Raw genomic sequence first — 11,747 nt, 5'->3', positions numbered from 1 at the left:
CTAAAGTGAAGTTAGCCTTTACAATGTCTTCACCATAATTATTAATATTTATGCTTGCTTTGTTCTTTTCATCTGTTAAAAGAACTAAGCACAAGACATAAAAGAGATGTAATTTCCTCCTCTGTAGTTTTAGCAAATATGTTTTTTATTCTGCCTTCCATAACTGTGCTAAGGCAAACTATAGCTTTTATCACTATAGAGAAAAATTTAAGACTTTGAAATGGGCAAGAGGTTACTGGATATCCTTTCAATAAAAGGCTGAAGGCCCCGGGAATTATTGATATTTAATTCCATCACCAGGTGACTTTGACTAGGCTATTTTACAACTCTGTGGAGATAGAAGTTAATTTGTTGCAAACTGACAGCAATGCAAACAATTCCTGTCTATGGAAATGTAAATTAGATGTGCCCTGCTGGGATAAAATTGACTGTTGCCCTATGCATAGAATAGTTTTTGCAAATTTATTTCAACATTTCTTTACTGCATTATAATTCATGCATATAATAAGCTGAATAAAATCTTTGTTCATTTTATATCTGAAAGTCATGATTTCTTATCAATTTTTGAAAATTATCCTTTGACATCACATTTAATTTTCACAAACTTTTAGTTAATTAGTAATTGTACCGAATTGTTATTTCAGTAATTAGTAAGATGTGGAATAGAAATGTGACCTTTTGCCATCTTGGTCAACACAGCAAGATGGTCCCAAAATATTTGCTGGGCCTAAAATTCAATCCAAGTAGAAACAAGTTCCCTTCACCCAAATTTCCAGTTCATTTGACAGTAATTCACATGGTCATGACCAAACCTATTGACAGTGGTTGCAACAGTGATGGTAACAGACAAAGCAGGCAGCAATTGCCATGGGGAACTAGAAGGTAGTTCCATAACAGAAAGGTCCATTCAGAATGAGACTGGGCTTTTGGTGAAGAGTTGAATAAGTACAGGACTTTGTGACAACCAGAACCAAAACCAAAACCCAACTACAGGGGCTTTCCTGGTGGCGCAGTTGTTGAGAGTCTGCCTGCCAATGCAGGGGACACGGGTTCGAGCCCTGGTCTGGGAAGATCCCACATGCCGTGGAGCGGCTGGGCCCGTGAGCCACAACTACTGAGCCTGCGTGTCTGGAGCCTGTGCTCCGCAACAAGAGAGGCCGCGATAGTGAGAGGCCCGCGCACCGCGATGAAGAGTGGCCCCCACTTGCTGCAACTGGAGAAAGCCCTCGCACAGAAACGAAGACCCAGCACAGCCATAAATAAATAAATAAATAAATAAATAAATAAAATTTAAAAAAAAACAAAAAACCCAACTACAAGGTAAGATTGTTTACAGAACATTAAATAGCAAATACCAAAATGGCTTTCTAATACAAAGAAGGTGTTTAGAACTTCAGAAAACAAAACTGAAAAAGACCAACTAGGTCCTCATCAGATTTACAAGCTACACTCTGATAAGCTGATGCTGGCCAGTGCCAAGAGGAGACATTTCCTACAGCAGCAGAAAGTGATGGGTCAGCTGCGAAACAGCAGTGTCCAGTGCAGAAATCTCTCTGTAACACTACACTTCCCAGTACGTGGGCCAGACTAAGGGAACAGTAAGTATTTGTTGAATGAATGAACACGTGGATGAACCAGTGACCATCCTTAGAAGTCAGAGTTATGTCATGGGATCTGCAAACGATGGTGTACAACAAGTCTTGTTTGGATGGCTGAGGAAATATTTCACACATACACCCGTGCTTGCTAATGTCCAAGGTAATTGTGATAACACAATACAGATTTACTTAAAAGCACCACTCAATTCAGTGTAGTTTTTTGCTATTTGTATTTTTCCTATGGATGCATATAAAAAGTATGGAAACTACCATGGGGAGGCCTCTGAACATTTTTGCTGTTTTAACTCTACTCAGTAATCTATAATAACCTATGCAAGAAAAGAATCTGAAAAAGAATAGATATATGCATGTGTATAACTGAATCACTTTGCCGTACACCTGAAACTAACACATCATTATAAATCAACTATACTCCAATATAAAATAAAAATTTTTAAATAAAATTAAAAAATAAAAGAGGAATCTCTTGCTCAAAAAGATCTGAATTATTATTATTTCCTTCAAATACTCTGAGTCCCACTCTCCCTCTGCTCCTGCTGGGTCTCTGATTATACAAATGTTAGATCTATTGTTATAGTTTCACAGGTCCCTGGGATTCTGTTCATTTATTTTCTACCTGTTTTCTCTCTGTTGTTCAGATTGGGTCATTTCTGTTTTCATATCTTTATGTTTACTGATTCTTTCCTCTGTCATATTCTTTCTGTTATTGGGTCCATCCAGTGAGGACTCATTTTTTATGTCCGTTTATGGAGGACTTTTTAAAATGTCCAATATTGTATTTTTTCCATTCTAAAGCTTCCACGTTGTTCTCCTCATATATATCATTTATTTGCTGAGACTTTCTATTTTATCTTTTATTTCAAGCATGGTCTTAATTTCTCATTTTATGGCGGCTGCTCTAAAATCCTCGTTAGCTAATGCCAACATCTCTGTCATCTCAGCATCCATGGATTGTGTTTTCTCATTCACGTTGAGATGATTCTTTTTATAAGTGATTTTTTTGGTTGTACCCCACAGTTTGGATATTATGTTGTGAGATCCTGAAGCAGGAGATAGACGGGCCCCAGGCTGAGCAATTGGAGTTTGTCCCCTGTGCACAGATTCTCCAAGGTGAAGATAATAGCAGGAGCAAGGAGCTGTGCCCTGCCCAGATAAGAGATCACATATTCCTCATTCTCGAAGTCAAGGAGGCCTTCCCGACTACACATGTGTAGAAAGGCCCCTCGGAGGTCAAAAGGGAGGGGGCACCACCCCACAGTTAGTGACGTCAACCTACCCATAGACCTCCTTGCTAGAATCCTTCTTGGCTAAGAGATGCGCATGCACACATGGGAGGACCCTGAGCTGAACCAAATATGGACTCAGAACCAGGCAAAGCAAGATGATTGGCCAAAGGAAACCTGGAAGAAATGTCCCACAGAAGTGATTCAAACTACCACAAGGGAGTGACTCTCTCTCTGAGCACACCCGTGTGTCTATCCACACGTACCCTTCTTCCTCCTAATAAACACTTTACTTGTTTCACTACTTTCACTTTACTTGTCTCTTTGTGGGAATTCATTTCTACAAAGCCAACAGGCCAGGGCCTTGGTCTAATGGCTAGGATTCAGCACTCTTATTGCCTTGGCCTGATTTCAATCTCTGGTCGCAGAACTGAAACCTTGCTTCAAGCTGCTGCAGGCCAAGGCCACCCAAGATCAGTCCTGGATCCTATTTCTCTTCTTTTATGCAGGCAGTCACTCCGTTTAGGTGTAGTGTACCGGTCTAGGTGAGAGTGGAAGTTCAGCTCCCAGTTTGACCCCATTGATACATCCTGGTGAAAATGGGAGCATTTACTCACAGTCTCATTGCCCTGGAGTGAGGGAATAAGTTCTGCTCCATCTGGGCTTCCTTGATACAGGCAAGGAACGAGGGATCAAGAGTGCCAACTAGCACCACATCACCCGTCTTGCTCATTTCCCCCCTACACCCCGCAGGCTTACAAGGCCTGTCCTTGTGCAGCTTCAAGACCGAAGAAAGAGCCCAGAGTCAGCAACAGAGACATCAATGGTTTAATGCAGCGGTCCCCAACCTTTTTTGGCACCAGGGACTTGTTTCGTGGAAGACAATTTTTCCACGGACAGGGTTGTGGGGGGGATGGTTCAGTCAATAATGCGAGTGATGGGGAGTGATGGGGAGCGGCAGATGAAGCTTTGCTCGCTTGCCCACCGCTCACCTCCTGCTGTGCAGCCCGGTTCCTAACAGGTCCTCTGCCCGGGGGTTGGGGACCCCTGGTTTAATGGATAGGGGAGCTTACACGTCTGAAGCAAGGTCCTGGAGTTCAAGTCTCTTTCATTTGTTGCTAACTCTCCTGCGATTCTCTTTGCTATAATACCTTTATTCCCTTTGTATCTCTTCACTGTTATTTCAGAGGGGTCTGATGACAGAGGACAGCCCAATATGTGCTGAGTCCACCATCATGAGATGAAAATCTTGTGCTCAACATAGAGATCAATACTTAGAAGATGCTCCCTCAATGTTCATGAAATTGAATTCAGTTAAAGCCATAGTGTTGGGATTTCAGCAGTTATAATGGGTTGTTTATAGCACAGCTTTCAATTTTTTTTTTTTTATTTACAACATTTGGGTGTCAGATGCTTTGCTTTTATATCTCTAAACATGTAACTGAAATAATAAATATATTTTTTAGAAGTTTTCATTTAATTATATAAATACTTTAGAAGAATTTTAATGACATAGGAGTATACACACATTCATCTGCAATACACTTATGTATGGTATATGAGTGTGTGTGTCCAAGATATTTCAGCCATATTGAATTAACATTGCAATTCTCATTGCAAAGCCAACTCTGCTGTGGAGGTCTTAATCAGCAATAAAATCTTAATTGTCAACATTAATCCAAATTATACCAAAATCTTAATTGTCTGAATAATCCTCAAATCCAGAGAGATTTGGGATTGTTTGGTCTTACCTTATTATAACCAAAGAAGTTTTAGACATGTGTTTTCAAGGATCTGAATTTTGGTTCAGAATTTCCTAAATAACGAAAAGACTTTAAAGACTGTAAAGACTTCCTGAATTAACTTAATCAATTCCTCTTGCTCCAAGCTGAAATCTTTAAACCTTTTGCAGACATCTCAAGATAACGCACTCCATCTTTCAGTAAAACATTTCCATGCTTATCACACTTCTGGGAACTTCTTTTTCACATCTGACCTGCTCTAATTTGAGCTTGTCTCCTTTTTTTTTGTCTCCTTACATTTTTAAGGAGAGTAAAACAAGCTGGCAGCATTCATATAATCACCTAAAGAAGTTACTACTTCATTGCCTGACTTTTGAAAAATGCCAAGAGCTATTACCATTAAAGCTGAATAATGTCAGAGGATGATAATTAATTTGATCCCTTAACTGTTCAGTGCCATTGTCCTCCACAAAGAAGTGATAAAATATGATATATAGAGTTGTCCCTCCTTATCCATGGGGGATTTGTTCCAGGTCTCCCCCAACTCCAATACCAAAATCTGGGAATGCTCAAGTCTCTTACATGAATGGTCTAAGTGCCATTTATGAAGTCAAGTGCCCCTAAGCCTTGCTGAGCCCTATTGTGAAAAATCTTTAGAGGAAGTGCTTGGGTGGCAACTCTCAGCTACCACTGGCAAAGTGACTATCAGAAATAGTTGAAATAATTCCTAGGTTATTTTATTCTCTGCATTGGACTTCCATTAATGGAGTCTAATAGAGACACAAAGCAGCAGGTTAGAGGTAAGGAACAAGAGGCCAAACGAAGGGGTTAGACAGCACTATACTCAGGATGCCAAGTGAGGCAGATTCTTGGGGGTGAGAAGCTGGTGGAAGGGAGCACGAAGACCTCCATCTCTTTCTGATGGTACCATTCTGTGCTCCCACACAGATGGACAACTACCAGGCTTGAAGACCTCAGGCTGAAACTGGAACCCTCCAGAAAGAAGGGAACACAATTGATGTGAACATAAAATGATTACACAATGACTTCTCACATTTGTTGTTTTTAAAGTTGTAAGCAAATAAGTATGCTAAAAAAAAAAAAAAGCCTACTAAAAGGTTTTTAGTGGATACAGGCAAGATTATCCTAAAATTTATGTGGAAAAGCAAAGGAACTAGAAGAGCTAAAACAATTTTGAAAATGAATAAAGTGGTAGAAATCAGTCTACCAAATGTTGACTTATTCTATAGCTACAATAATCAGGACAGTGTGATATTGGTGGAGGAATAAATTTATAGATGAGTGGAACAGAATAAAAAACCCAGAAGTAGACCCACAAATAACCCCAAATGATTTTTAACAAAGGTGCAAAAACAATTCGATGGAGGAACGATAGCCTTTTCATTACATGGTGTTGGAGCAATTGGACGTCGACAGGGGAAAATGAATCTTGACCTAAGCGTCATACCTTAAACAAAAATTCACTCAAAATGGATCATGGACTTAAACGTAAAAGGTAAAAATGTAAAACTTGCTTTGAAAGTAAGAGAAAATCCTTAGGATCTAGGTCTAGGCAAAGAGTTCTTAGACTTGAAACCTAAAGCATGAGCTATAAAATGAAAACTTTATAAATTGGGTTTTATCAAAATTTAAATCTTTGCTTTGCAAAATACCCTGTGAAAAGGATGAAAAGGCAACCTACACTCTGGGAGAAAATATTTGCAAACCACATAGGGTTAATCTGTGATTTGGTAGGGTCTGCACTCATTGTAAAGGTTTGGTTACTTTCATGTTTACCTGTTGTCTCCAGGTGTATTTATTCTAACTGTATTAAATTATGCTTTTTACTTAACAACATGAAACTTACAGTAACTACTCGAAGTCATGTAATGATTACATGTTTAATGCTATTGAAATTCCAGGCAATTAATTCTCAAAACAGCAAGTTTAATGATTGAATTTACTTTTTTAATGAAAAATGACCGGGTGCTATACTCAGGAGCTGTCAGTACTACAATCCAATTCTTTACCTCTGTTCCTCAATTCATCAAATGTTTATTGACACCTTGCGGTGTTCAGAAGGGACTTTTAAATTTGGTTCATGGCTGCATTCCTTGTTTGATTCTTGTGCAGTTCTAACCATTATTTTGAAGAGAAAAATTACATACAAATTTCAGGAGCGAAGCACGCGTGAAACATCATTCCATATTCCTCTCCACTGCGAAGTTTCTCCTCTCCTTTTTTTTAATTGTTAAAGAAGTCTGAGCAGACTGGATTCCTCCACCCCTTTTATAATAGCAATTAATTCTCAATCACCTCCTCCTTTTAGGTTCCCATGTTGAGGTCTCTTGGTTCAGATCACAGTGCTAATAAGATCAGCACCTCAGCTGTTTCCATCTTTCATGAGTCGGTTACGTCCATTAATGGAATGATGGGAGGGAATGTGTGAGAGGAAGCTTTGTGCTAAGTGTACAGATCGTGTACCTGATTCTGACTCTCTGATGTTGATTGATCACCAAGATGAAGATGAAAACATGTGGCTCGCTCAGTCTGAGGACATTGCTAGTAACTTCTCAAACTTCGTTACTGAGACATCTCTTCAAACATCAGTGTGTGAATGTGTTTTCTCAGGGGTCCATAGCTTAACTTCATCAAAACCCTTAAGCTCAAAATTTCTTTAAATTATTGTGCTTTATTTAAAAAATTTACATGCTTTTTGGATCTTAATAGTATAATTGTTTTTTGGTGTAAAATAGTATTTTTATTACCATCTCTAGCTGAGACTTACTACATGATTGCCAACCCCATTCCCTCTTCCTGGGCAAACAGAAAGACTCTCCTAGTCCCTCTTGGAATTAATAACACAGGCCATGTGATGAGGTCCTAGGCAATGGGATGTGGGTAGAAACGATGTACCCCTCTTCTAGGCCTGGCCACAAAGCTCCACAAAAGGTTGTCCATGCTCTCTCTTTCTCTTCCTTGGTGACCTTTGGAGGCCATGAGTTTAATGTGGCAGTGACACAAGATGCAAAGAACTTGTTATCACTGTATCCCCACATGGGAGAGGCGGGTCCAACGTACAGCACATTGTGACATGAGCAAGAAGTAATAATTTTATAATGTTTACAGCTCCTAGGAGCACATTTTCCCTCTGCCTAAGACTACAGGGGTGATTTGTTAGAGCAGCTATATTACTTGTCCTGACTAACATACCATTAGAACAATTTTTTCCTACCAGCTATACCCATCATGATGCAATTTCATTGAATTAATCAATTTTGAAAATGAGGCTGAATTGAAGGGTGAAAATATTATGAGATTTAGTATCTAAGGTGTTTCTCTCTTGCTGGGACAATATTTCTAGACCTAAGACTAACAAAATATGTGGACACCAAAAATATTTGTTCTTTCACCTGTTTCTTTATTCCCAAAGCTCAATGAGCTTTTTCACGGTAATCGTTGAGGGAAGATGCCCAGAATACCGTACAAAAAGCAATATTGCATTTTGAAATTTTGGCAAGTGAATCTTCTTGTCAGAGGAAAAATGGTTTGCATCGTTTGGCAGATTTAAAGGCTTTCTGATCTATTGTCATTCTGTCAGTGTCTCAATTTTTATTGAAAAATGGTGACTAATGATGCAATTTATTTTACAGAAATGTGATCATTTCCATCACTTATATTTTAAGTCTCAAAAGATTCAGTCATCCCCATATTCATTGTCGTCATCAACGGCAAATGCCGGGATTTGCACCCGTTTTCAGCACTGATTCCCAATTTTCCATGTCCACAACCAGGAAAAACCACCTGGGGGCGCTCTTTCATTACCGTCAGGTCTTCTGTAGCCTAGCCAGTTCCCTTAGCCATTCCTTCCACCAACAACTCTCTCACCAGCATTTCTCAAATTTTTCTTATCCCCAGACCACCGAATGGTTTACTCAGTGTGCTCGTGGACCATTAATTTTAAGTGAATAGAAAGAGACATGATAAGTATTTAAATTATAAAAATGGAACATAATATTAATGGTAAGATTAATTATTTCATGTCAGTGGAAGAGGGATGATCTCATTGCTAACCTTTTTCACTTTTGGCTCAATAATTCAAGCATTAGGTTCTACTCTACATGCATTATGTTTCTTTCCTGCTTCTTTTACTGCTGGTAAATTAGAGGATTAAAGTGACAATTATAGATGATTGGGAATGTAAATGTTTGATGGCTCCATCTGATAAATCTGGATATTCAAGTCAAACATGGACCCAGAATTAATGGAGAGATTTAATGACTAGTACCTTGAAAACTCTAAGTCCACAATCAAATCGAAAGCTGGCCGTTTATTTGGGGGTAGCGACAAACAAATTCTTAATCTACTCTGGTTGCATTGCCTCTGTCAAGCACTTGTTTATATTGTATTGCTGCATCTTGATGTGGCTTTTAAACATACCCAAGGTTTCATTGTTTTGTTTTCTCTAATGAGAAAGAAAATCACCAATATTGGGAACGAGTCAAATTCCTAGTGACTGAGGCATTTGTACCCTAGCTTGTTTTGTCTTGTTTGTTTGTTTTTTTTTTTCAATGAACTGAAATATTTATTGAAGAAACAAGTCACAGGTAGATAGAAGATTAATTTTTAAATACTAAATTGTTGCCCAAAACTCTTTGCCGCAAATGTTGGGACTCCAACATAGGAGAGAACATCCCAGGCTGTGATGCTGAGGAAAACTTTCATTAAAGAAGTGGGGTTTGAACTGTCCTCTTTGAAGAAATTACTGACCTATGTGTTTTCACTCTTCCATTTAATCATTCATGTGTGGTTAATCAGAAATCAGCCCAGAATAGTAAGTCCTTTTGTTGCTTCCTATGTCTCTCGGATCACAAAAGTAAGCAGAAACATAGAAGATAATCCAGAAGTAGATTTACAGGACAGCTAGAATTTAGAAAGATAACTTGATGGGGGAAGGATAGAATTGTTTATTGACAACCCGTATCTTCACGTCTTGTTTTGTTTTAATCCTGACACATTATCCTCACCATGAAAAATTGGCAATAGTTCATCTTTGCAGTGATGAGTTCAGGATTGTCAAGATAATTGAAGACATCACTGAGATGCACCGGGCATTTGAAATGATAGAAATGGTCTTTATTGACATTATTAATGTCATGAAGGAATGTCCCCATCCCTTATCTCACAGCTCCTAGAAGCACATTTCTCTCTGCCAACCAGCATTCTTCAGTCGGGAAAAGTACTGTTTTATAGCCACTGTCCATTTCTTGGCAGAAAGTCCTGAAAAGGTGTACACTCAATAGCGGCAAGTTCATGGTAGTTATAATTTTCACTATTACTTCATAAACATAAAGTTGCAATCAGGAGGCACTATTACCAGAGACTGCTAATTAATCTCTGTAAAACCAAGCAGTACATGGATTTGCATTTAGGGGCTACTTTTCTAATCTTGTAAGAATCTGGGCCTTTGTCAGAATTGAGCACAACACATCACCAGTCCGTATAATGGCTCCAAAATAAACTTTTAATTAAAACATCTCTTCTCCTGCGGTATGGGTTTTCTATATTACAATAACCGTAAGTCATCAAACACTTCCTTCATATACATACTATACTGTAGTGGTTGAAAAGTGAACCATTGAAGGTATGCCCATTTAATGAGCATCTTCTGCCACTGATATTATGCAATTGCAGCAGTGGTCTTTTAAAAATTTTTTAAATTTTTTTATTGACATATAGTGGATGTGCAATATTATATGTTACACGTGTACAATACAGTGATTCACAATTTTTAAAGGTTATACTCTATTTATAGTTATTATAAAATATTGGCTATATTCCCCATGTTGTACAGCATATCGTTGTAGCTTATTTTATACCTAATGGTTTGTACCTCTTACTCCCGTACCCTTATATTGCCCTTTCCCCCTTCCCTCTCCCCACTGGTAACCACTAGTTTGTTCTCTGTATCTGTGACTCTGTTTTTATTGTTGTATTCACTAGTTTGTTGTATTTTTTAGATTCCACATATAAGTGATATCATACACCATTTATCTTTCTCTCTGACTTATTTCACTTAGCATAATCCCCTCCGAGTCCATCCATGTTGTTGCAAATGGGAAAATTTCATTCTTTTTTATGGCTGAGTAATTCCATTGTATATATGTACCACATCTTCTTTATCCATTAATCTGTCAGTGGACACTTAGTTTGCTTCCATATCTTGGCTATTGTAAATAATGCTGCTATGAAAAATGTGGTGCATGTATCCTTTCGAATTAGTGTTTTCATTTTCTTTCAGATATATACCCAGGAGTGGAATTGCTGGGTCATATGGTACCTCAATTTTACTTTTTTGGGAAACTTCCATACTGTTTTCCAACAGTGTTTTTTGATATAAATATTGCCTGGTCATTAACATTGGGTGACCAGAGTTACACATATATAGTAAAAAAGATGACCCAGATTTGTTTTTTCCAAGAGGAGTGTAATTTGAGTTCTCTTGTCTTTTTCCAGTGGCAAAATTCATCTGTTTTATACTGAAAGGTATGACTGTGGTCACTTTAAATGCCAAAGAGCACACTCTGCTTTATGTGAAAATAACACACTCGGGCAAAGCCTCATGAAGGACAATATGCTGGAGCAAGTGGATTTTCAGTTAAATTAATTCCAATTTCCAGATAGTCATTGCTATTCTTGTTCTTCTTTTTTTTTTATTAACACATCCATCAGCTCACACAGTTACCTTTTTTTTTTTTGAATTTTATTTTATTTATTTTTTATACAGCAGGTTCTTATTAGTTATCTATTTTATACATATTAGTGTATATATGTCAATCCCAATCTCCCAATTCATCCCACTCCCCCCCAGCACCCCCACCACTTTCCCCCCTTGGTGTCCATACATTTGTTCTCTACGTCTGTGTCTCAATTTCTGCCCTGCAAACCAGTTCATCTGTACCATTTTTCTAGGTTCCACATACATGTGTTTATATACGATATTTGTTTTTCTCTTTCTGACTTACTTCACTCTGTATGACAGTCTCTAGATTCATCCACGTCTCTACAAATGACCCAATTTCGTTCCATTTTATGGCTGAGTAATATTCCATTGTATATATGTACCAAATCTTCTTTATCCATTCATCTGTCGATGGGCATTT

This window comes from Balaenoptera musculus, chromosome 8 (genome assembly GCF_009873245.2).
Source record: "Balaenoptera musculus isolate JJ_BM4_2016_0621 chromosome 8, mBalMus1.pri.v3, whole genome shotgun sequence".
In the NCBI taxonomy this organism is placed as follows: Eukaryota; Metazoa; Chordata; class Mammalia; order Artiodactyla; family Balaenopteridae; genus Balaenoptera; species Balaenoptera musculus.
This window is presented reverse-complemented; position numbering follows the sequence as displayed.